This window comes from Lathamus discolor, chromosome 2 (genome assembly GCF_037157495.1).
Source record: "Lathamus discolor isolate bLatDis1 chromosome 2, bLatDis1.hap1, whole genome shotgun sequence".
NCBI classification, from domain to species: Eukaryota; Metazoa; Chordata; class Aves; order Psittaciformes; family Psittacidae; genus Lathamus; species Lathamus discolor.
The window spans coordinates 22,524,149-22,538,771 of NC_088885.1; the positions used below are offsets into that span (position 1 = coordinate 22,524,149).

General features: G+C 43.4%; 1 protein-coding gene across 6 annotated transcripts in view; it reads left to right on the top strand.

The window, feature by feature from the left end:
• Nucleotides 1–1,236: 1,236 nt before the first annotated feature.
• Nucleotides 1,237–14,623, top strand: part of LRRC3B (leucine rich repeat containing 3B) — a 43,274-nt gene continuing 29,887 nt past the window's right edge. Inside the window, exon 1 of one of the 6 annotated variants that reach the window (XM_065669203.1) lies at nt 1,237–1,468. The gene's annotated coding sequence lies outside the window, so the exon portion shown is untranslated. Of the gene's footprint in view, nt 1,469–1,578; nt 1,628–1,748; nt 1,863–2,121; nt 2,140–11,152; nt 11,250–14,623 lie in introns of those variants that run through there. The other 5 variants (XM_065669205.1, XM_065669204.1, XM_065669207.1 and 2 more) reach the window with 5 other exon arrangements.

Consider the following 14,623-nt stretch of genomic DNA (forward strand, 5'->3'; position numbering starts at 1 on the left):
TTTTTCCTTTTTGCTATTTCCTCTTATATTAATAAGAATGTAAAATTATAAGCATGCATAAAGTGCTCACAAGCCAATTCGTAAATATTCTTAAGAGCAAAAAAGCAGGTTTTGATTTAACACAAACGCATGGTCCCACATTATCTTGTTAAAGTGATGTAGCCACGTTACTCAGAGAAGTATTTACTCGGGTAGAGACTCCCAGGAATGACGTTTAATGATGGAGAATGGCATTTAGCCGTGTATTAGATGTAAGCTTTTCCTTCTCCCCTGCAGAAGACCACCTGTCTGTGGCCATAGCGGTGCTCCTTCTGAGCCGGCAGTTTCTTTTTCACAATTGCCTATACGGAGGTAAAACAGTTTAGTATAGCTAAAGGCAAAAAATCCACCATGGAAATCCAAGCCAATTAATTTTCTCTTCCACGTAGCCTCTTGGGTGGCTAAAAGCAAACCAGCTACCAAGCAAAGAGGAATCTTTCTAAAACCCTTCTACCCAGATGCTCTCAGCTGGAGACTGGCAACAGAATGCTTTGCTGCACGAGGTAAATAGAAAATTTAATTTGCTGATCTGGAGCAGAAAAGTGCATGTTTGAGTGACAGAGGCAACTAACTGGTGATGTTCCTTCAAGCCTGTATTTTGCCAGTCCATACAACTGCTACAACATGGCACATTTCACAAGAAGCATCTCTCGGAGAACAGTCACCCTGGCAAGAATAATGGTTAGCCCAAAGCACGGTCCGAATAACTGGTTCCACACAGGACCAGACTGGGTGCAGAGCAAGTTTACCTATTGTACCAAAAACGGTGCAGTGGCAAGTTTGCCACATCAAGCGTTACACACCGGCAACAGCAGCTTCTCACTCAGATTGGCAAAGCAACTTTATTCATCTGTTGCTGGGGAACCTGAAGGGCACTGGGGAGAGCAGAAACACCCCATTAACACACTCCGCGGGCCGGCGGGGATCCCGGCAGGAAGGGAGGACTCTCCCCGGCCTCCAGCGCGGGGTGCACTGAGAGCCGTTCCCCGCGCTCCAGCCGCTCCAGCTGAGCGGCTAGAGCCAAAAGCAGCGCACGGGAGGGACGGACAGCAGCAGCCCTCCCGGGGGTGGTAGAGGGGGCACCTCCCCGCTGTGCTGTGGGAGCGAGAGCTAAGTCTCCTCCTTCCCTCCCTGCCCGCCCCGCTCTCTCCTCCCTCCCTGCCAGTCTCGCTGCCTGCAGCCGCAGCAGTAGCAGCAGCGCAGGGGCAGGAGGGATCGCGGCGCGGCAGGCACAACCGCCCGGCGGAGGCAGCAGGGCTGGCGGGCGGTGGCTGCGCCCGGGCCCTGCTGCCCCGGCCCCGCCGTGGCAGGCTCCGCCCGTCGCTCCCATGGCGCGGTGAGGCTGCGCTGCCTGTTGCGCCGCTGGAGCGCGGACCGAGCCGCGCTGAGCCGAGCCGCGAAGTTTTGCGGGGAGGTGCCGCTCCGCCATGTGAGTTGTGGGGCCGCGCTGCGGGGCGGCAGCGCTGGGAGGAAACTCGACGGGCAGAGGGGGACGCGAGTAGAGCTGCTGCCGCCGAGGGGCTACCGCTGTGCCCCCAGCTCCGATAGGCGAGGGCCAGTGGAGATACCCCTGAGCTCCCGGCGCCTCGTGAGTGCTGGGGGGTGACGGGTCCGGGGCTCCGCCGAGGCAGCGGAGGGTGTGTGGGTTGGGAATCAAGGGGCGGAGGCTGCGAGGAGGTTGGCTGCCACCTCCTCTTTTAGGAGCAAACGAGGGATTTGAGACTCTGATCTCGTACTGGAGCAGCATCGGATAAAGAGGAGGCGGGGAAGAAAGCGCACCCCTGTATGTATGTGTTTTCGAGGCGCTCCCGGCCGTGTGCGGGGTGAGCAGCCTTAGGTCGCGCTGATCAGCATGCAGGCGGCGGCCGGTGCGCGGGGCGGGCGGGGAAGGGGGCGGCGGGGAGCGATGGGGAGACGCCGTGTGTGTGTTGCCGTGGGATTTTTCCACTTTGAGACCTACCGGGACCAGTTGCTACGGAGCAGACGGCGGTGGCTGTGCTGCGGAGGAAGGAGGGGGCAGCTCCTTCTGAATCGCGAGCAACAAATGGCAGCGACAGGCGGCCGGGCTACAGGGGCGGCTGTGGTGCCCGCCGTGCCCAGGTGAGCTGCACCGGCCGCCCAGCCCCGCTGCCTGGTGAAGCACCGGGTACGGTGTACGGCGGCGCTGGGTTCACCGGGGCTCAGGAGCAGCCGCCCAGGCGAACGGGGAGCTGCCGCGACCTTAGAGCCCACACTGAAATGCCGTGATTGAGCGCAGCAAGCGGGTACCGGCTACTCAGTGTGTGCGCGACTGGAAACTGCAGGCTCTTCTCTAGCCTTTCTGGCAATCTACAAACCCAGAATTTCCCTCTCCAGAAATCTGGAGATGTGCCAGCTGAAACTGTACTTTCCTTTTGGCTTTTACCTTCAAAAACTAGACGATTTTAGGGTGACGGTCAGAAAATCACAAAGTGATTCAGGGTGCAGCTTATCACCCAGTCTTTTGGAATGTCCCTCGACAGCAGAAATGGTGTGATTACAGAATAAACCCAGCCAAATAACTTGAAAAGCATGAATAAGCCAGCTACTTGGAGTCAGAATAAAACCAGGCCAACAGTGCTCAGTGCTCATTTTGAAGAAGTAAGCCCAGACATACATATATATGAAAATGACAAAATAAACTAATGCTTTTGAGATGATTGTAATTATTAAACGATATCCATGAGGATATTGCAGATTTGGCAAGGAAACGAAAAAGTACTTTTCAAGGGGAAAACTGACTAGGATGGCCTTTTCTGAATGCTGAAGTAACTGGCAACAATTTCTTGTGGTAATGTGTCTAATAATTTGTACATTTAAATTGCAAGGTGTGTGTCATGCCCTGCTGAAGGCAGTAGCTTGGAGGCTTTGATATAGAGCACAATTTAATTAAAAAGAACAGGCACACAATGGGCTTCTAGTTTGATTTAGAGGGAAAGAAAATGTTTAAGCTGTAGAATGAACTAATTTGCAAAACCTTTGATATGTTCAGAGACAAATTTTCTAGTTTAGCTGCTAACCAGTAAAAATGCTCAGAATTAATTATAACAGTGTGATTGCTTGGCTGATTCTGCATCCTGCCTTTGTGCAAGGTGCTGTGGGTTTCTGTGGGACTACTCCTACAGGTTGTATTCTGGCAGCCGAGGGTAGCAGGATTGGGCCCATTGTCAGATAGTTCCAGCGTACTGTGTGGGGATGCGCCCACTGGCATTTATGAGAGGTTTTTGATTTCAGAAGAACAACTCAGGGTTAAATCCAGATCTCTCAGCTGTTGCTGTTTGGGTCACTGAGCCCTGATCTTGCTTTCTCTGAAGTCTCCTGTAAAATTTGTTTCAGTCCAGCTAAATTATGCTCCTGTGGTTAACTGTAGGTTTCTGTTGCCTTAGGGCAAGTTGAAGCTGCTCAGTATCTTGGAGATCAAGGCCTGAGGGAACGAAATGCATGTTTGTGTCTGTGACTAGCAAGAAATCAATATGTTTTGCCTCAAATGAGAGATTAATCGAAAAAGTATCATTTAATAGGCATATAGGTTTGTGCTCTGGATCCAGTCCTGTGCTAATAAAGTTCATGAGAGCTTTGCCACAGATAGAAAGAATGCTTAATTTAAGTATACATCTGTGATTTGTCTCTTCTATGTGCTTTATGGGGCCTGTATTTCAGATCTTTTGGGAAGTAGGAAACTTCCTGCTCACACTGAAGCTGTGTTAGAGTAACTTCAGAGTGAATGTCAGCTCGAGAAATAATCTCCAAGCAGTAGAACCAGAATTTATAAAATACAGCCTTACTTGGAAGTGCCGATTTTGGCATCTAAACCCAGAGAAAATGTATTGCTTTATTACAGAAGCACCTTAAAATCTTGATTTTAAGGGTATTTCCTGTCGCTTCACTAGGAATATTTATGGGAGTAGCACATGGGATATGTGGCTCACTGGTAGGAAGATTTTAAACTTTTTAATGAAATGAATGATTTGAGAAAGCAGGAATATGTGTAGAAATATCTGTTGTTACCATTTCAGGTAATCAGTAGGTGCACTAAGGAAGATACTTTTTCTCAGAATATTGTATTTGCGATGACTTATGGGATTCACATGTGACTGTTGTCCTTGTTACCTGCATGCATGGTGTTTGGATCAGCCCTTGCCTGAGAATGCAGATTAAATTAGTGTTCCGTGACTAGTAAAATCATCTTTATAATTTTGCTTCATCCAGTAAAAGTTGTTCATAAGTTTAGAGAAAACTCTTATGGAACTATGAAATTTAGCAACTTATGATAATGCTAAAGAGGATCTAATTTTAAAATGATGGTCTTCTGAGCCAAGAATAAATTGAGTTAATGGAATGTGTAGCATTTACCTTGACTTGTTTGGCCAAGCCTTTTAAAATATTATTTTAGTTACTGAACGTAATCTCCAGGAAGTGCAGTTTTGATAGAGCACTTCAGTGCTGGGGTGAATTAAATGTCAAGATGGCTACAGAAACTACATGCAATAAGGATATAGGAATTTCTCAGCAGTAGGTATTTTTAAATGGATTACAGTCTGTAAATACATGCAACAAGGTGTGCCTTCTACTCTTAAATCCAATGTGCTATGGGTAAAGTAGCGTCAAACTTATAGTTGTTCTCTTCTGGTGAATTTAGATCTCTGCTTGTAGTTTTAATCCATCTCTTTTCATAAAGTAGTTTCTGTTTGCCTGTCACTCTGATGCAGTTTGTTAGCCTGGTTGTACAATGGACATATGGGTGCGTCCCAGAGAAAAAGCAGTATGAAGTTCTACTTGCTTTTTCATCTGAGCTCATTGTTTAGGTAAACAATTGCCAAACCCACTGTGGAGGAGGGTCTCATTGTTTCAGGATTAAAGATGTATGTTCCTGCCTCATCAAGATCTCTGTGGGTAATTGGTGTCTGTGTCCATACTTGCCATCGATGACTTGCATTACTTACCCCTGTAGACTAAGCAGAGTTTGTAGCCAGCGCTGGCTTGTTTTACATGGAAACACAATGCTTAACTGCTGCTGAAGAAGAAAGTAACTTCTGTTCCTCTCCTCCTGGATATCTAAATGCTCTATTGAGTACCTTCAGCAAGTAGATTTCTTTTTTTTTAAGTTAGGCTCTTTCTGCACTGACTCCAACACTGGACAGTGGAAAAACCTTTTACTGTAATGACTAGCACAGCTCCTGAGTACTCACATCAACAAGGAAAAGGCAATGTTAGCTGAATTAAAATGGGTTATCTCCCTCTGGAAGGTGTGAAGTTTTACAGGGATCAGAAAAAGAGAGAGAAATGGGAACAGTAAAACGGAAGTAAGGGAACAGTAAAATTCTAAGAAAATAGTAATAGGGGAAAAGTAAAAGACAGCAAGGAGAAAGGCAGTAGCTGAACTGGGCAGTTTGGCTTCCCAAAGGATGGAGCGCTCAGTGGGGTTGTACCATAGCCCTCTGATTCAGCTCCCTGCTTGTGCCATGGGACTTCAGAGAAGAGTTTTTGGTTGATTTCAGTGGGATTAGCAGCCTTGCTGAGAGATCGAACTTGGCTTTTTGTGTCTCCACTCCACAGATAGAAAGGAGATAAAAATGCTTCTTGAGTAAACGGGACTAGTAAATGGCCTTTTCAGAGATACGCTGAACTGGGTATTTGGAATTTTTACTTAAGCAGAGATGAAAATTAGCACTACAGAGCTTGATGTACTTGAATAAGGTTTACCTGTGCTTTTCAGGGTCAGTTCAGTTAGCTAGGGCATGGATTTAGAATTCCATTGGAAAAGAACTATCTGTATAAATCTGTATATTGCAGTGCTTACATAACAACCTGTATTTTACTTAAATCGCGAAAGCCTGACACAGAGTGTTCTCCTGGAGGGGTCACTTCATGTTCCTGCTTCTTCCCTTGAATGCACTACCTCAGTTAATGGAGCATGTCTTTTTAAAGGGGGCATGCCTTAGTGACAGCCTGTCTTAAGAGGTATACTTTGTGGATGCTGTTAGTTTTAATGGCATTATGGCATTACAGCATTACTGTTTTCTGTCAAAGTTGCAGTGAAACTTAATTCTTCCTCCAAAGAAAAATAGCATTGATTTTAAAGGGAGTAATTTTTTTGCAGCTTTCCAAAAGTGGGTTGCATGCTTTTGCAACTGCCCTAACTAAAGATACTTTGTGTGCAATGATTGTGAGTATTCAACATTTCATTAGAGTGCTTGAATGGCTATTTAATATGCTTATATTGGGAGTTAGTGGGACATGTGAAAAGCACGTGAGGGTTATTTTCCTCATCCAGATTACAAATGTGTATCCCTTTGGCAGAATTTGCTTCATGGAAAGTGTTTTTATCGTAATTACTAAGTATGCATTTTCATGTGCATTTGAATAATTTGCAGCCAAAGGTGGAAGCCTTTGGACATTCGAATGAATCTATGCGGTTGCCTATTTTAAAGGCTTTATAATGAAAAAGAAACAAAAGCACTGGGTGTACAGTGTTCATGCAAGTACTCCTCTGAGAACAGAGGCAAGTTCCCACTGCAGAGAACAGAAGCATGCCAATTCAAATAGAACCAGAATATCTCAGCTTCATCTCAAAAGCAGCACATGGAAGACAGCATGCAGTAAATGGGCAATCTTTTCCCTCTAAGACAGCTGCAAAGCTGAGCTGTCATGTCCCTACAGACCAGATTTCTGATCTCATTCTTGGTTTTAAGCAGACTGTTGTCATTGAAAGGTTAATAATTTCTGTTAAGAAAATGTGTTGGTAATTCTGTTTCCAGAATCTTTCACGGTTTTTTGCCTTTGACAGAAGACATTGTATATGTATTCTGCTCATCATTTTCATCAATTACATGGTACTCTTATTGGCAGCTCTCATGCATAAATACTTATTTTGCTAGAGTAGGAGATGACAGGACTGAGACATGTAAGAAACTGAAATCTTTGGCTCAGGAAAAAATCCTGATGGATACAAATGGTATTTCAATAACTTTCGATCCAAAAACTTTCCTTGCAAGGCGACATGACTGTTCTTGCCAGTCACGGCAGGTGCTCCATCTGTACAAATGCCGCCTAATTTGAACCAGTCAAGCTTAACTGTTTTTTCCCACTATCTGCCACATTTTCAACAAATTTTCTCAGTTCTTTAAACAAGTGTGAGGCAGCAGTGTGGAACAAAATGGACAGAGGCCAAGCAGTTCCTTAATTATAGCAGGTTTTTTTTTAACACATTGAACAACAGCAGTCAACTGTGCAGTGTCAGTAGCATTGCAGCTTCCCTTGGTTGTGAGAAAAAAGATACTTGCATGAATCTGTTAAAAATTGAATGCTTGCTGTTTTGTTGTCTAATAGCACCTCAGTCCTTCTCATTGTCATGCTGCATGAAGAACTGTGAATAGATCAGCTGTGTGCTGTTCTTTTGATCTGGCTTGTGCAGCAATAATTGATGTATGCTCTTGCATTCAGTCTGTTGTCTGAGAATAGCTCTTTCTCACAAGCTTGCCATATTACACCTTTGCCACTGGTTTCAAGCCAAAATGTATTTATTTCTCACATAAAAAAAGCTGTCATGCTGCAGATCTTTCTTGATATGAAATCAGCCTGCAGGTCAGATGCCATAAAATATATTTTGCATTAATTTATGATTAGTTTATATAAAAATACCATTCCAGTTTGGACTTTCTGTGTGGCTGTGTCACCACACCACAAGCATCCTTCTACAGGCTCTATCTCTTCTCTCTTCTTCAGAGAAGAACCTAGCCTGCCTTGAGAGGAACTTGTGTCACCTCCATGCGTCATCATCCTAGTATTTTTCTTAGCGTGGCATGCAATGATGATGATGATGCTTAGATGATGAGTAAATTGCATTGAAAAGTTTATGGATGTTTGAGTTATGTGGGAAATCGTTAGAAAAATATGAGGCAAATGAAGATGCTGCAGGTTGCATAGGTCCGTCATTTTCCCCTTGCTGTGGAGTTTCAGAGCAGGTAAGCTCTGTCTCTCTGTGGGCTCCCTAAAAAGAGTCTTGCTGACTGGAGTTACTGTGTCATACTTGTTTTAATAAAGCAATTTTAATCGTATGGGCTAACCTGCTAGTTTTAAATTCTGGTTCTAGAAGCTGAGGAGTGCAGTTTTGAATCCTGAGTAATCTGTTGGGCTTCTGCGAAGGGAGACTAAAATACCATCAGGCTTGCAGAGTAGTACTTTGGGAATGCAAAGCAGCGGGGAGCTATGGGCTGACTCTGTGACAATGTGTCCATAATTTCCTTAAAATTTTTTTTAAAGAATATTATTATTACCTTTTCTGTAAAAATATTAAAGGTAAGGGGTTAAAGAGACTTGAATTTAATAAATAGCTGTATTGTAGTAGAAGTGACATTTTTGTGACTTCAGATGTAAATGTGTGTGTGTACAAACTAATGGAGTGATCCGTCTCAGCCCTTCCCATGTTACTGTTTCTTCATTTTGGACAGGTCAGTTGCAGGTAAATGGCACTGACAGGGAAATACTTTTTAGCGATTTAAATACCACAGTTGATGGAGAAAGATTTATTTTCATTGGATCAGCTATCAGGAAAGTGTACTTCACCACTGCCGTTTAGAAAAAAACAGCATGCTTGTTTTTAATTACAGATGCTGAGCTTGTTATGATCGGTTGGCATGAGTAGAGGTAGGCTGGTTGTAGAGGTGGAAGGTTCATAGTATGAAAGTTGGAGACTAGGGAGAGGTGGACTTCTTGCTAACACTGACACTGTAGTCAGGTTCACTGTTTTCACCCGTATACTCCATGTTCTTGGAGTTACCTAGCAGCATCTTGGATTGATGTGTTGCTCCTGGAAGCAGTTCCCTTTTGGTCTGAGAAATTACTTATAAACTTTGTCCCTTCTCCAGTATAACTTAGACTAGATGATTTTATTTGACAACTTAATAATTGTACCTGAGCTGCCTCTGAAAACATTTTGCACTTGAATTTTATTAGTCTCAAATATATTACTTCTTCAAGAGAATCTTTATAGTTCTTGCTAAATGAAAAATGGAAAAGGGAAATGAAAAGTGAGTGCTCTGTTTTCACATCCTAACCAAATTCAAATTATAAGAAAGTGTAATTATATTTTCATCATTTTCACACCAGAATGAGGCGGGGGAAAAGCCCATCTATGTAAACTGTTTGAAACCTGCTTGCTGTGCCGTACCCTTTTTCAGATTGGAGAGGAACACTGTATTCCTCAGACACAATGATTAGAATAGTACTGTTCAACAACTGTGATGACAAGCAAAGAACACTGTCTGAAAGTCAGTGGTAGAACTGGTGTCTCAATGCCACTGTTGTAGCGACAAGTGGATGTTTGTATGCTCCCCGTGAGTCTCATCACCTCAAGGGCAGGGTGCACCTTCAACCACATCAGACCAGAGCTTTGGGGCACATCTGTTTGCTTCAGGGGTTCTGTGGGACATTATAAAGTTCATCTTCCATCCTAACGCTGTGCTGTAGTTCGCCTTGCTGATGAAAGCCTTTAATCTTTCATTAGGGCTTTGATCCTAGGTTGATTTGAAGGGGGAACTTCATTTCCTTGGCCACCCAGGAAAAAACACCACCACCACCAAACCCCAAAATGGACCAAACAAAAGCACCAGCTTCTGTCAGCAAAAATTCATCAGATGTGACAGGTCAGTGTTCCTCAGTTTGGGACTTGCATTTGTCAGGCTTGGTGGCAGCATGAGTGGGAAGTGCTATCTATAAAGAGCTGTCAGGGATGTACCAGATAAAACACCTGTGTAAGAAGGCTCATCTGAAGAGTTGAAGGGCAGAAAGATCAGGACATGCTGAAACATGTCAGTAAGATTTGTACCTCTGGTGAGCAGTAAAAGATAAAACATCCTGCTGATGCTAAAGTATATCCCTGCTAAGCCTGCAATTACTTTCTTGGCAGCCCTGATGCAGGTATTTTCCTGGGCCCTGAGAAAATGGGTGTTCTGGGTGCATAGAGGACATTGGGATTTGTCAGGGCTGAGACATGGACAAGGGGCAAGTCATGGAGCCCCTAATCCATCCAGGGAAGCATCTTGGGCAGGAGCTCTGTCTGTGGGCATCTGGGTGAAGTGTTCACAGCTATCAGCAGTAATGGGCTTCCCTCAGAAGTTGTCATTTTACAAGTCTGTCCAGGAGCTGCTGGGCTTTTCTGCGAAAAAGGAGTTTCTTTATAGGATGGGTGTCTTGTCCAGGGTGTAAGACCAATGATGACAAGTTTTCAGTCCCTGTTGCTGTGAAACTTAGGCTCACTGCACTCTAAAATGCTGCCTTTGGTGTTTTTAATATGAATATCATCAGTGTGAGTCGAGGATGTTTCTAATTGCCATCATTTGCATAAAACCTTCAGTGCTGTGATTCAGGGCTTCAGGAGGTCTTCTCCAAAACCTTACTGTGGGAAAGTGCTCAATTCTTTTCCCCCAGTGAGTGGCACGGTTTAGAGGAGAGTGTGTAGGTAAGACTTCAATGTTCTCAGCAATGGAGGAGTCCTGTGTGGCATTTTGCAATGTAGGCTTAAAACCTCTAACTTGCCAGCCATTTATTCTTTGGTTTTTTATGTTTCTGGGTTGTTTGGTTTGGTTTTGTTCTTTTCCCCTTCCCAAGAACTTTTAAAACCTTGTTCTAATTTTTCTGTGAACCAAAGTGGTGTTTAAAGAACGAAGTCCATTAGAGATGCTGGCACAACAAAGAAAAAGAGTTTTGGAAGATGTGAGTCAGATGAGGAGGTCTGAAATGGGAGGTGGACAGGTCTGTCCTTTCTCAGGGGAAAATGGACATTGTGAATAAGAAGCCACGGTGTTGTCACGTGACAGATTAGAAAAGCCTTGAAAAGGCTTACAGCACTTCTGCGTTTCCCAATCAAGGGTTCAGAAATGTTTCATTTTAGCATAGCAGTCAACTTAGTAAAAAGTAAACTTTGTGCAATTTTCCTTGCAACTGTTTGGATACTAACGAGAATGTTTAGAGTCCCTGAACTTTTTACTGTTTTTTTTTTATCTGCCTGTTGTTATTCCCTTTTCATTGCTGCTGCTTTTTGAAAGGTATGTTTTCCTCTCTCTTAGGGATGTGAGCTGCAGAGAACTCTTTACAATCCACCAACTTAAAGCCTTATTTTGGGCTGAGGGCAGCAGGGCAGAGTTTCAGTGCGGGTGCCTGGAGCTGGTCCTCCTGGGCCCCTGCCGAAGCTGGTGAGTGTGTCTGCTGGGGATGGAGCTGAATTCTTACGAGGAGAAGGCACAGCAGGAATGTGTGTTGGTTCAGACCTGAAACCAGGGTTGTGCAGAGGTGTTCCGATTGGTAATGATACTGCTATTTGTTTTGGAAATATCAGTATTATGGGATTTTTATTTTTTCCCCTTGAGAATCACTCGTCACTCACATTTAAGGATTTGAGGTAAACCTGCATAAATCTGAGCTCACTGAAGTTGCTTTAAGGTGGGTGCAAGCCGTAGTAGATTTATGTCCATAATGCACATGCTCCCTCAGTTTGTGATAGTGTTACGCAAAATGATAATGAAAACACCTTATGAATTGGTGGTATTCATACTGATTTGAACGCAGCATATATCCAAATGGGAAGTGAGGTATTGTTCCTAACTTGTGGTATAAAAATACTTGAAACTATTTCTGGGACTTATTTATTGAATTTGTATCTACCCTTGTCATCTGACAGGCTACTAAACCAGAAAGCTGCTCAAAATTATGGAAGTGACAGTCATACAATGCATTTCATTCCTGCTGAGCCAGGTTGTGTAGTTTGTTCAGGGAGATTGGGATCTTGCTTCAGTTGTTCAACCACAGTCCTTTGGAAAAGGATTTGCAGAATTTGTAATTGCACCCATAAATGCCCCACCCCTCCCTGCAATATGGTGAAGTTTCCATTGCAACCCTACTGTTGTGTGTTGGGGAACCAGCCTTTCTGTCTTATTTGTTTTGTTTGTTCCATCTTTTTCAACCCCCCGTGGTTGTGTTGTGCTTGCAGTGCCACAGACCATGCTTTTCTTCCTCTGCAGTGCTGTTGTGTAGAATTGCATCTGTGCTCTGTCAGCATTTGACCCCTTGCAGCTGGCAGCAAATAGAGGAAATCATATATACAGAGACTCAAACTCTGCCCTCAGCTACACTTTTGAAAACCTGTGGCATTTTACTATCGGCTTGGAAAGACTTAAATCCTATGAGATCCGCTCCACTGAAAGTCGCTCTGTAAATGTTAGGGCTGTTGTTTTTGCCCTAGTACATTTTATTTTAAAGCTGTATACCTGAACTGCAGTCGATGATACTGTTGCATAACATTGAAATAGAAGGACAGATTTAGAGTATGAGGTGTGTTGTGCTGTCAGTGGAGTTTGTTACTAAAACTGTCTTTGCTAGGTGCCATAGCAGTGTCTGTGCTGTGAGACAAATGTGCTCTATGGGCTTCTGGTTCCTGGCAAGGTTCAAATCACTGGTCACAGTGTGACGATCCTCCTCATGGCCTGATCTCTTCTGGGAAGGAGCCAGGCCCATCTGCTGGCAGGGCTGGACAGCAGAGATGTCAAGTCCTGAGCCCATCTTGGTGGACACTGCAGCACAGTGAGTCCCAGGCAGCAGAGAACATTGTCCTCCCTGGCCCAAGAAAACTGGGTTTAGGTCTGACATGTTTCTGACAGCATCCAGTATGGAGCAAGCAGAGGGCTCAGGAATGTAAAGGGCAGGAAGCTGCACCCCCTTAGTCTCCAGGCAGTGGACTGGAGCTCTGGGGTTTGGCCCGTGGTGATGTAGCTTGCTGCCCTACCATTGATGACTGCAAAACATTAGGGTACTTGGAGGTGTACGTTGCTGTATGGAAAGGCTTGTATGACTTTTTTTTTTTTGTTTCATGTTTAGTGCAGAGCCATAGGAAATACTGTTCAGCCTACAGACAGATATTGTACTGACTATAGCATTTTTGACTCATAGAAATCTCTCTAAGTGTGGAGGGTACTTCATACAGCTGGTTCACAAATAACCAGCGTTTGAATAGCTGTATAATTCTCTCTCATCACTGCAAGAAGTGTTGCAGTGATAGACCTGAGCGGACTGAAGTTACAGTCAAAAAGCCCTACCCTGAGGCATTTCTCTTCTTGGTTTCTGTGCATTGTGATCCTACTGAGACAAGAGGGCAAATTATGAGAAGAGGAAGTAAAACATGATGAGATGTATTATACATGCCTCTAGTTGTGAGACATTTTTATCTGCTCCTGTTATTTTTAAATTTTCAGTAAGAGCTTTTGGGTTTTGGTTTGGGTTTTGGTTGTTTTTTGGTCCTATTTTTTTCCAGACTGAATGGAAATTTTTCCTTTGTTTAATGTAGAAAGGGAGTTGGAAATATCAAAATTACATGTGAATTATTTATGTGTTCAATTTGCTGTTGTGAATGGAGGAGCAAAGATCTTAAAAGCTGTTAATTGCTACAGATTTCAATGTGCTGACTATGGTTGTAGCTGCAGGCCATGCAGGCTCCAGAGGGTAACTTAGTGCCATGCAGTGTAAGAGCATTTCTGGGAGGGAGGAGGGAATGTCCCAAAACACTGATGAGCAGTGAGGTTGCATCTAGATGTTTTGTCATGCTGCCGGAGGGGAGTGGTGTTTTTCCTTCAAGACCTGAAGATGAACAACTTTATTTATGTTTTTTTCTGATATGTCTAGAACAGAAGAAAGAATAGAACAAACGTTACGATCCTGTAATATAGCAGCTTTGTATTTTTTATTCTGTACTTCCTACATTCAAGGGATTTCCTAGCAAGAATAGAAACATCTGCGGTAACCATTCCTATTTATGTTAATCTTTTGCAATCAGCAGGCAGTCTGAAATAATTACAATGGATGCACCCTCTGCTCCAAAATCTCACAACTTGCATTTATTTCAGACTGCTTTGCCTCAGAAGCCTGAGAACATAATCCCTCATTCTGCTCTCTTTCATCTCCTTTACATAAATTTATCCTTTTGTGAGCTTCATTAACAATGGCCATGCCATAATAAATTATATAAATCAAGATGTTTTTAATTAAGTTAGGTAACAACAAAAAAAATGATAATAAATTTTACTAGGTAACATGTTCCTGCAATAAATTTCCACACGAGGTGTATAATGAAGTAGACCAGGGTAAAAGCTGAAAGCTGATTTTTTATTTTTTTTTTTAGCCTTCATAGCGGCAAAAAGATTTTTGCCTCTTTTGTTAAAAAAAACTTTTTAAAATTGTTTCAAATATATTTTGTGCAAAGGATTATGCAAACTTAGCAGAAGAAAACAGCAGTTAATGACAAAGACATGACCAAGAGTATGTTTGACCCCATGAAGAGACATCATCCAGTCTTTCTTCCTCTGTTTCTTTTAGTTTCTTGCTCAAGTCAGGGTAATTTTCTCCAGAGCAGTGACCCTTCAGCTCCATTAATTTTTATATCTGGTGGGTTTTTTTGTGCTGGGCAGAACTGGAGGTGTATTTTTTATCGAATTGGCCAATGAATGCAGTATAAAGAGCACATTCAGAGCTGAGTCTCCATGCTGGTGCTGTGTGCATTTTAGCTGGGCTCCTTGCCCAG